This window comes from Aegilops tauschii, chromosome 7 (genome assembly GCF_002575655.3).
Source record: "Aegilops tauschii subsp. strangulata cultivar AL8/78 chromosome 7, Aet v6.0, whole genome shotgun sequence".
NCBI classification, from domain to species: Eukaryota; Viridiplantae; Streptophyta; class Magnoliopsida; order Poales; family Poaceae; genus Aegilops; species Aegilops tauschii.
Window position 1 is genome coordinate 3,321,914 of NC_053041.3, and position 11,766 is coordinate 3,333,679.

At 43.7% G+C, this 11,766-nt stretch overlaps 1 pseudogene; it reads left to right on the forward strand.

Moving 5' to 3' along the window:
• Positions 1–7,580: 7,580 nt before the first annotated feature.
• LOC109787198 (uncharacterized) lies at positions 7,581–11,766 on the forward strand (annotated as a pseudogene).

Sequence of the window (11,766 nt, forward strand, 5' to 3'; positions counted from 1 at the left end):
TATTTTCATTCCCTTCATTCGAGAACATATACATTCCTTTAAAACAAAATCTATTTAGGATAAAGTGTTCCCACATAGCTTATGTCCGTGTTTCCTCTTAAATTAAATGTATTAGAAACAATCATCAAGAAGATAAAGAAAAAATACATATTTTATCATTGCAAAAAGATCGCGGTTCAAGGTAAGGCGCTTCAGAGGAAGGGAAGAAAACAATATCACAGAGACTTCTTTTCACCTCTAAAGGTCTGAATCTTACCTGGCATGTAGTTCAAGGGAGAAGTTGCTTCTGCCACCGCTCGCTGGTTGTGTGCCTGATAATTCCTCCCATAGTGAAATCATCCACCATAAATTCTTTGTCATATGAAGAAACTGGCAACAAAAGAACCCCACAAAATCAATAATGAACTATTTCGCTACATTAAGGTGAAGGCATGATGCTAACAAACAGCACAACCAAAAAAATTAATGTCTGCTTATTGGGCCTATGTGGCAGGGTTGTTGCCCAAAATCATGTGTGGCATCATCCAACACGACGTTAAGCATCCCATGGCGAGTGGTTCGGCGACATGGCATAGTACAGGGACCAGCAAGGCGAGAAAAGTAGGAGGCAAGGGCAAAGCATGCAAACCTGTTGTGGGCTGACAGACAGGGAGGCCACCACTGGTGCTATAGTCGGCGGTGTTTCCTTTTGGGCTGTCTCGATGCCATGGTCCTCACTGGTCACTGCAGAGTACTGGCATGAGCGGCGGACTACACAACCCTTCTAGCGATGGCAACGGCCGAACCGGCGGGAGACACAACAGCAACCAGCAAACCAAGACAACGGGAGGGGCGGTCAGAGAGAGAGAGAGAGAGACGGCATGGTGGCGACCTGCGAGCATATGATTCCTTGTTAGTAAATATCATATGGCATTATGAGAGAAAAATGAAGAATCAAATAAGGACTAAATCTGACCTTTTCAAAGTTATGTGGATTAAAATGTAGGACGACCCACACAACCCTCCTGACGAGGTCGAGGGGCAAGCCAGCAGGAGACACGGCGGTGACCAGCATGCCAAGTCAATGGGAGGAGAGGTAGTCAGAGAGAGAGAGAGAGAGAGAGAGAGAGAGAGAGAGAGAGAGAGAGAGAGAACAGACATCAACCTGCAATAGTACAGAGTAGACAGTAAATATCATATGCCATTTTGAGGAACAAAAGAAATGAACAATCAAATAAGGTCCAAAGCTGACCTTCTCAAAGTTATATGGATTCCAATCTAGAACGATCTTCTCGTGCCAATTCAGAGCGAGGTGTGAAGAGTGCACATCATCATCAAAATAGAATCTCACCATAGGTGTGTCTCGCCATCATCATAAATAAATCCACAACCCAAATGGACCAACAAAGTGCAACTTACTCTTTACCAGACTAAATTAAGAATCAACAACAAAGAATAAAAGATAAAGAACAACTTATATTAAGTCAAGATATGAGAGAAGAAATCTTTACATAAGATGGCTATAAGCACTGAAGCATAAATAAGCAACACCTTTAAGTACAAATAGAAAGGATTCAGGGTTCATTGCATAGTGGGCTCAGATTCGCCTTTCCTCGATCATATAACCCACCCATATCATCTCTTATCACCAGATCAATCTGTTTATACAGTAGAGCTGCCCTGGTTATCACTCAGCAATAATGACCATCCAAGGACAACAACAAGTATCACAGGATCAAAAAGGATTCTAGAGACAAGAGGGAGGATCCAACTTGATGCCCACTGGTGCCTCGATTTCTCAAAGGCACTCTAATTTCAGCCAAGGTAATCATCATTGCCCTAACACGAAGACCACTTGAGCATAAATAAGCAACACCTTTAAATACAAATAAAAATGGTTCAGGGTTCATTGGATAGTGGGTTCACTGCATAGTGGGCTCAGATTCTCCTTTCCTCGATCATATAACTTACCCCCGTCATCTCTTATCACCACATCAAGCTTTTCATACAATGGAGCTGCCCTGGTTATCACTCAACAAGAATGACCATCCAAGGACAACAACAAGTATCACAGGATCAAAAAGGATTCTGGAGACAAGAGGGAGGATCCAACTAGATACCCACAAGTGCCTCGATTTCTTATAGGCACACTAATTTCAGCCACGATTAATCATCACCGCCCTAGCACGAACGCCACTGATCAATCTAGCAAATCGAGGAGCATAGCTATAGGACCAGGGCATCCATAGGTAAATCAGAGCAAATCACACGAGCTCCTATGATAGCAACTAAACATGAACAACAGCCTACAAACCCTAAAATAGCATGGATCCACAACTACAGAGCTCAATTAGGAACCAATGCATGAGTAGGGCATAGAGCATCAACCAGACGAGCACCACATCAATATAGCCACGGCCATGTCCCATACAGTAGCCGAAGCAGAGGAGCATAAGGAAGATGGAGCTCACCGAGGGAGGTTGTAGCGGAGGCAGTACTCAGTGCGCGCCGGGGTTGCGCCTGAACGCCGTCCAACCGGCAAGGAACCGCGCCGGAGTTGCGCCTTGCATTGTCCGGCCGACGAGCACGAACGCATGAAACAACCAAGTGACCCTGTGCACAGAATACATGTCAAACAATATAAACAATCAGATATGCTATCACAACAGGCGAATAGACATCTAGTACAACAGACAATGTAATCGAAGCGGGGCTAGGCAATACACAAAGCAATGCATATTTGATAGACCAGTTCATCTATCACTGGAACTGTAGAGTATCTAGACGACCGCTAATAATAGTACCTGGACTGCGAGCTATGAGGAGGGCTGCTCGGAGATCACATCTCCTCAGCGACACATGCCATCTTAGGGTGTCTAAACACCTCTCTCCAGTCCATAGTTGACACCACTACAAGCAAAAGGGAATGGTTTCAATGAGTACAAGTAAAGGAAGAAAAGGCCAACAACAATTAAATAAGTGAATAGTTGCCATACTTTGAGGATACTCTTATCAGATAAAATGAAGCTAAATATGTAAATAGAAGTTTCAGACCTATCCTCTATGCAATTATTAGAGTTGTTATTTTTAGTGAGCACAATATCATTGGTCTCAAATTTGCATATCTGCTTTTGCAGATGAATCGACCACAAAACAACAATAAAAAAATTTATAGTGGCAGTTCTAACTTGCAAAGGTCAATGACAAATAGATAACATATCATTTGATGTTGCGATCAAAGAATATTAAATTTTTATTTCCACAATCCCACGATACATATGCATTAAGTATTAGAACACGCTAAAGTTTGTAGTTACTCACTCCCTTGCAAAACTGGAAATAATCACATACGGGTTCATGGAAGAACCACATCAATTATAATATCATGCTGCTAATAAATCCTAGTTCGCCTTGCACATCTCTTTGGTTCAGTTTTCTCAGGACCAAAACAGCATCATCTTCTTTACCAGAATATAAAGTAGCAACCCTATCTATAAAATCAAATTAAGTATACTTAATAATGCACCAATTGTCGACCAAGGAAGTAACTAATGCACCAATTGAACATAGTAATGCACCAGCTTACTACCTTGTTGTCGGCATTATCCGTGTCAATGAGCCCATTGGATACTCTTTATTCTAGATCAAGATGTGCATTGATCTTGGCAGCAGTCTTGTGCTGGACATAAATAAAGTCCACCTAGTTTAGTAAGCTTCAAGTATTAAATGTAATGAACAGAAATAACAAGAGAGATTCTAGATCAAAATGTGCATTGATCTTGGCAGCAGTCTTGTGCTGGACATAAATAAAGTCCACCTAGTTTAGCAAGCTTCAAGTATTAGATGTAATGAACAGAAACAACAAGAGAGATTCTAGATCAAAATGTGCATTGATCTTGGCAGCAGTCTTGTGCTGGACATAAATAAAGTCCACCTAGTTTAGCAAGCTTCAAGTATTAAACGTAATGAACAGAAACAGCAAGAGAGAACTTCTCGAGCAACCTAAATACATCACATAGCAGAACAAAAAGACTATTAGCTACTTAAGGCAACAATTAGGGTAAACCAAGATAATGATTCAATAGAAAAACACCAGGTCATACATTAGAAGACCAGATATATACTGCTTTAGTAATATGGTAACCTATGCGTCATACAAACACACCCTGTTGATACAGATTGCAAAAATGAGGGAGACCTTGTAGATTGATTTGCCTATGTTAAATTATCATTTATAGCCCTATGGGTTACTAAGAAAAATACAACCTATTGTTTATTTACATGTTTATTTGCATAGCCTAGAACTATAGGTTAAAATACACTGCTATTTATATCCTATTTGAGTTAAAAATATCCTGCTAGTAAAAAGAGAACCTTGATCTAAGTAAATAACCTAGAATGGAAAGTTAAAATACCCTACAATTGCTGTGAAGAAAGAACTAAGATCTAATCAAGTAATTTCTCCTTCCTATAGATAGGTATGGACCATGGAGAACCTAGGCAACAAATAACTATCTGCATGTACACTGCAACCTAAAAACGGCATCCAGCAGGGCATTAGCCTAAAAAGTAACCAACCTCATGATTTAGCACAAGGTGGTGCACCTCTATTAGTTGTTGACCTCGTCAAGTAAGCCATCACCTCATCCAGCTCCGCGACGGCGGCAACCTGCAAGCAAAGACGATGAGAGATAGATAGATAGATAGAGAGAGAGAGAGAGAGAGAGAGAGAGAGGGAGAGAGTTTAACCTGGACATAGTGGAGATGGGCGCTCGAGCTGGAGGCAGCAGAGTTGTACATGGCTGTGTTGGCCATCAGATGCGTCGCACACGCGAGCTCGATGGGGAGCAGCGGCCCAAGCGCTTCTCAGGCCGATGGCGACGAACTGGATCTCGGCCGTCACGGGACGGGGAGGGCGGGCGCCCACTCGCCGTCACAGCACGGTGGTGTGGTCGGAGGAGAGGTGACGCGGGACGGGGGTCGGAGGAATCTTGCCTAAGGCCTACTGCTGTGTCGCCTGTTGCTGCTGCTCTCCGCCGCCGCCGCCGTCGTGCTCCTCGTCCTCCCTCCGCTACTGCTCATCGTCGTTGGGGGGAGGGGGTTTGTTGCGGTGGATCTGGCCGCCGACGGCGCGGTTCAAGGAGGTGGGTGGCAGCAGCCGCGGCCCCCTCCTGCGGGCGGCGGAGGCGGCGCACGACCCAGGGCTGGGGCGGGGCGTTAGGGTTTGGGCGGCGCCAGATCAGAGGGGCGTAAGGAGGAGGCCGGGCGAAGGTGGGGAAGGACGAGAGGGAGGCTCTGGTGGGGAGGAGGAGGCGGCGCGAGCGTGAGAGGAGCTGGTCGGAGGGGTGGAAGGAGGAGGCCGGGCGGCGGCGGGGAAGGAGGTGGGAGGAGAGGAGGCGCGTGGGAGGGGAGGGGACAGGAGGCGCGCGGGAGGGGAGCCGGCTAGGGTTGTCTCCACGGGAGCCGGCCCTTTTATACCCCTTATGCGTGAAATGACGAAAATGCCCCCGGTGGGGCAGGCTAATTACGCACGATGGCACGAAACGGGAGTAACTATTCATTCCTATAGTGCCAGCCCCAGATCTGACGGCCCAGCTCTTCCATGCGCTCGATCCGACGGACGAGAATGCATCAAGGGAACCGATCCGACGGCCGAGAGTGGCTGAGCTCTGAGAGAGCTTGTAGGAACATCCTACTCTTATTTCTGGATGTCCGGGATGCTTTAGATTGATAAATATTTGTGACTGGGGAGGTCTAGTTTGACAAGATCTGTGCAAGTTCTAGTTTGTCATGTACTCAGATATTTCAAATATTTGTGCCTGGAATGGTCCAGTTTGTCATATACTTGAAGGAGATGGCTTAAATTCCTCATCTTCTCAAATGTTTGTGGTATACATTGACACTTATTGTGGTGATCAACATTTTTAAGTTTTCTTGAATAATTAGTGATATAGTACTCCCTCCGTTTTTATTTAGTTCGCGTAATAGCTTTGGTCAAAGTCAAGCTTTGTAAACTTTGACCAATTTTGTAAACAAAAATATTAACATATACAATAACAAATCAATACCATTAGATTTATTATTGAATGTACTTTCACATCGTATAAATTTGTTATGGTAAATGTTTATATTATTTTCGATGATATTGGTCAAACTTTGCGAAGTTTGACTTTAGTCAACTCTAATATGCGGAGTAAATAAAAACGGAGGGAGTAGAAGCCAATATTGTACTTGAATATACATGCAATGACTATGCGCAAAGTTGAAGCATCAACAACGATTTGAAAATTAGTCTTACGTACAATGGACAAACAAATAGATATGAGAAACTTAGGGTGTTTACTGCAAAAGTTGTGTCTTATATCCAACTGTCTGCAGGGTGGTTTCCATCAAATGTACATTAAATGGCATGAGCTCCCTCCACAAGAATATGTGCCATTCATCTTCGATCCAATGGTCCAGAATGCATTTTTCTTTTTGGGCAACACAAGCCCAGATTTTATCCTAGTCTCTCCCCATTTGACGTGGGAATGAGGGTTCAAGTTGTAGATTCGGCTTGCATGTGAACGACATGCATTCGTTATGACTTGACGAGTGCTAGCTGTTGGCAGTGGACAGATGCTTGGCTGGTTGAGAGGTGTGATTCCGGGATAGGTCAGTCTTTGGCAGTTGGCATGTACTACGTACTATGTAGTATGAATTTGTTACTGGGCTGGGGTACATGACGGCTTGACATGTGTAGCTATAGTAGTAGGCGGTCTTCCCTTTTTTCCATGCGATGGAGCGTAAAACTGATTGGAGTGCACAATTGATTGTATTATGTAGTATGAATTGTATGAAAATCAGTTACAAAATGTACTATGTATGATTGGAGTGCACAATTGTCTAAAGTGGTATGATTGGAGAGTACAACTTTCACGACCGACGCAACGCGAAGCTCACAGGCAATTGCGGAGGTGCCATGCTAGCTCATGATGTGTCAGAGAGAGAAGACGACCGACCGGGCACACACGGCATGTCAATTCATCTCTGGCCTGGCGCCCAGATGAACATGCATGGTGTCCACATGGTCATGTGTGCTAACCCAGCAGCGTCATGGCGTGACGGTGTGGGATGCACGTCTTCGGTCTTCGGTCAAATGTGAGCACTGCTAAAGAATCTGAGAAAATACTCATCAATTGCTCAAAGACCGCTGAGCAACGAAGTAATCCCTCCATGTCAAATTACTCATTGCTCAAATGAATGTATCTAGCACCAAGTTAATGCTAGATACGTCCATTTCAGCGATAAGTAATTCGGAACGGAGGGAGTAGTAATCAGATCAATGGGTCCTGTAGTACGTAGTACTCATGTGGGGGTTTGTTTGTTTGGTTTGGACAAGCATCGATCTACTCCCTCCGTTCGAAATTACTTGTCTCGTAAATAGATGTATCCACAAGCTAGGCTGAGAACCAAGGAGAAGGTGCCCAGCATTTACCTGCATGCTTAGTCGACCTAGCAAAGTTCTACGTACGTAGTGGTGTTAAATAGGGGTGCCAAGCATGCAAACACCTCTCACCAACGCCCACACAACCATCGAAGCGATTTCCATCCAAGCCAAAATGATAGTCATAGATACGGAGCCAAGCAAAATGCTCGCCTCTCTCGCCACACTTCTCCTGCTGCTGCTGCTGATGGCCACCGTCGTCACGTCCGCGCCGGACCTGGCAGCCGTGCCTGCAGAGCAGGCAAGGGCGCTCCTCACCTGGAAAGCCAGCCTTGATAATCAAAGCCAGTACACTCTGCGGTCCTGGGAGAACACCTCCGCGTCCTGCAACTGGCGTGGCATCAGATGCACAATGCACCGGCACCGGCGCCGGCCAGTGATCAGCGGCATCTCCCTGCGGGGGAGGCGGCTGAGAGGTTCGCTCGGGTCGCTCAACTTCTCGGCACTGACAACCCTAGCGCACCTCGACCTCTCGCACAACCACCTCGCCGGGAGCATCCCTCCTGACATCAAGGCCCTCGTGGAGCTTGAGAATCTCCTTCTGCAAGGCAACCAGATAAGAGGCTCAATCCCACTAGGCCTGACAAACCTCACAAAACTCCGTTCCTTGATGCTTGATGAAAATGAAGTCTCTGGTGAAATACCAAGGCACATAGGCAACATGACCAATCTCATGACACTCACCGTGTCAGACAATCACTTAGTTGGTCATATCCCTTCTGAAGTAGGCCACCTGAAGCACTTGGTTATGTTAGATTTGTCTAGTAATAATCTTTCTGGCTCAATCCCACGCAATGTAGGTAACTTGACAAAACTCACTACATTGCTCCTTTTCCAGAACCAACTGTCTGACCAAATTCCAATGGAACTTTGTCGTTTGGCCAACTTGAATGACTTGCGCCTTAGCTTCAACAAGCTGGTAGGTTCCATCCCAAATAGCTTATCAAATTTGACAAAACTCACTATCTTGTACCTTGGCAAGAACCAACTTTCTGGGCAAATTCCACGAGAATTAGGGTACCTCGTGAACTTGCAGCATATGTTTCTTAGTGCAAATCAACTTTCCGGAAAAATTCCAAACGACTTGGCTTACACAAAGAATTTAGAAGAATTGCTTCTTAGTCATAACAAACTCTCAGGTTCCATCCCAAAGAGTTTAGGGAATTTGACAAAACTCACTAGGTTGGAACTTCAAAGGAATCAATTTTCTGGTCAAATTCCACGAGAATTAGGTTACCTTGTGAACTTAGAATACTTGAGTCTTAGCAAAAACACACTCGCAGGTTCCATCTCAAACAACTCAGGAAATTTGACAAAACTAAGTGCCTTGTACCTTTACCAAAACCAACTTTCTGGTCAAATTCCACACGAGTTAGGTCACCTTACGAACTTAGAAGTTTTCGATCTTAGTTATAACAAACTGTCAGGTTCCATCCAAACAGTTTAGGGAATTCAACAAAACTCGGAAACTTGCATCTTGACCAAAACCAACTTTCCGGTTCACTTCCTCAAGAAATTGGCAACTTAACTAGTCTTGTTCTATTGGCATTCGCTTTTAACAACCTCTCCGGTGCCTTTCCATCTGGTCTTTGTGCGGGAGGTCGGCTACAACATTTGTCCGCTACGAACAACAAGTTGGTTGGGCCCTTGCCATCAAGCTTGCTAAGTTGTACAAGCCTAGTCAGGGTTCGACTTGAGTGGAATAACCTCGAAGGAGATATCACCAAAATGGGAGCTCATCCAAATCTTGTCTATATTGATATCAGTTCAAATAGACTATTTGGTAAATTGTCTCATCATTGGGGTGAGTCCCACAAACTTACCAAGCTACGTGCATCAAACAATAATATAAATGGAGTAATACCATCAAGCATAGGGAAATTATCTCAATTGAGGATACTTGATGTTTCATCAAATAAGCTTGAAGGACATATTCCACCAGAAATTGGCAGTGTAACGACGTTGTTCAATTTGAGCCTTTCCGGTAACTTGCTCCACGGAGAAGTGCCACAAGAAATTGGATCGCTGAACAATTTGGAGTATCTAGATTTATCATCAAACAACCTAACTGGGCAGTTACCAAGATCAATTGGAAATTGTCTTAAGCTTCACTTTCTAAAGTTGAGCCATAATCACCTCAATGGCACCATTCCTATCGAGCTAGGGATTTTGGTAAACCTGCAAGATCTGTTGGATCTAAGTGACAATTCAATTGATGGTGCTATTCCGAGTGTGTTAGGTGGTCTTCATATGCTTCAAGCCTTGAATGTTTCTCACAATGCACTTAGCGGCAACATTCCATCGTCATTTCAGAGCATGACCAGCCTCCTATCCATGGATGTGTCTTACAACAAATTAGAAGGGCAAGTGCCACATACTAGGCTCTTTGAAGAAGCTTCGGTCAGATGGTTCTGGCATAATAAGGAATTGTGCGGTGTCGTGAAAGGTTTGCCCCCTTGTGATTTTCCTCGAAGTTGTGGACACGGAAAAAAGTCTAGAGCTATTTTATTAGCTATTATACCCGTTGTTCTATCCTTTGGGTTTATCACTGCACTGGCAACATGGCAATGCAGAAAGAAGAAACCCAAGGCAGAAATTGCAAATGTAGTACAACAAACCAAGATGTTCGCCATTTGGAACTTTGATGGGGAAGATGTGTATAGGAAAATTGTTGATGCTACAAATAATTTCAGTGACACTCATTGCATTGGATCTGGAGGAAGTGGATATGTGTACAAAGCTCAGTTACCAACAGGTGAATTATTTGCAGTGAAGAAGATCCATATGGTGGATGATGATGATCAATTTAACCGTGAAATACATGCTTTGATGAATATTAGACATCGCAACATTGTGAAGTTATTTGGTTACTGCTCCGCAACTCAGGAAAGATTCCTTGTGTATGAATACTTGGACAGAGGAAGCTTATCAGCGTATTTGAAGCATAAGGAAACTGCTCTTGAATTGGATTGGACAAGGAGGCTAAATATTGCTCGGGATGTTGCTCATGCTTTGGCTTACATGCATCACGACTGCTTTGCACCAATAGTTCACAGAGATATAACAAGCAACAACATTTTGCTTGATCTGGAATTTAAAGCCCACATCTCGGATTTTGGTCTAGCGAAAGTACTAGATGTGGATGCGTCAAACTGCACAAGTCTTGCCGGCACAAAAGGATATCTTGCCCCAGGTAAAATTTACCTCTGTATGTTGGTTACAGCAAAATGCTATCATATTTTGTAAGGACCATGATACGATTTTTCTCTAGTTTATACAGTGTACATTAGTATACCCCGGTTATCAACCATGGCTAGATATTTTACATATTGAATTTTTTTGTCGTCTCTGAGTGGACTACATGTTTAAATCTGCAGGAGTGGCATTGACGAAACGTTGGCATAGTTTAAATAGTTGGAAGATATATGTTCTGTAACATGACAATATTTTAAATATAGTTCTATGCATTCTGCCTCCAAAGTTTAGATAGCTAGCTTTATATACACAAGGATCGTGCATGCCTCTAATCAAACATGTTAATGGCCATGTTTCATTTTCTGTTAAAAATTAATAATTACCAAAGTTAAGTTTGTGTGGATTAGTTAAGGTGCATTTTGCATTGTCTTATAATTATCAAAACTAACTCTACATTAATGTTTCTTCAGAGCTTGCATACAAAACAAGGGTGACAGAGAAGTGTGATGTTTATAGCTTCGGAGTGCTCGTTCTAGAGCTGTTCATTGGACATCATCCAGCGGATCTCCTTTCATCCATGGACAACCGCAACAAAACTATATTACTTGGGAACTTGCTGGACACCCGTCTCCCACTCCCTAAAGCTGAGATCGCAAGTGAAATATTTCAAGTGGTTGGCGTCGCTGTTCGGTGCATAGAGCCTGATCCATCGCACCGTCCAACGATGCAGCAAGTGATTAAGGTGTTCGCAACAGCTGAACGGTCACCTGCTAATAATCTTGATTATCTCCACACTGCCATTGCCATCCCGGCATGCTCGTCCTGACCCATGAACGTCAGTGCAGTTAGCAGACTGTTGTTTTTCTTCGGTTTGATTATGTAGACACTGTCCGTAAGACATAAGTTTATCTGTATGGTAGTTTGTTTTTTGTATGGTAGTTTGTCCGTAAGACATAAGTTATCCCGGCATGCCCTGTACTAGTACTACATACCATACGTAGCTGCCGGTTTGTATGACATTTAGCTACATATAAATAAATGTGTGTACAGAAGACAGAGCTCCTCCTATTTCTTCAAAATCATTAACAGAAAATCCATTTGCATCT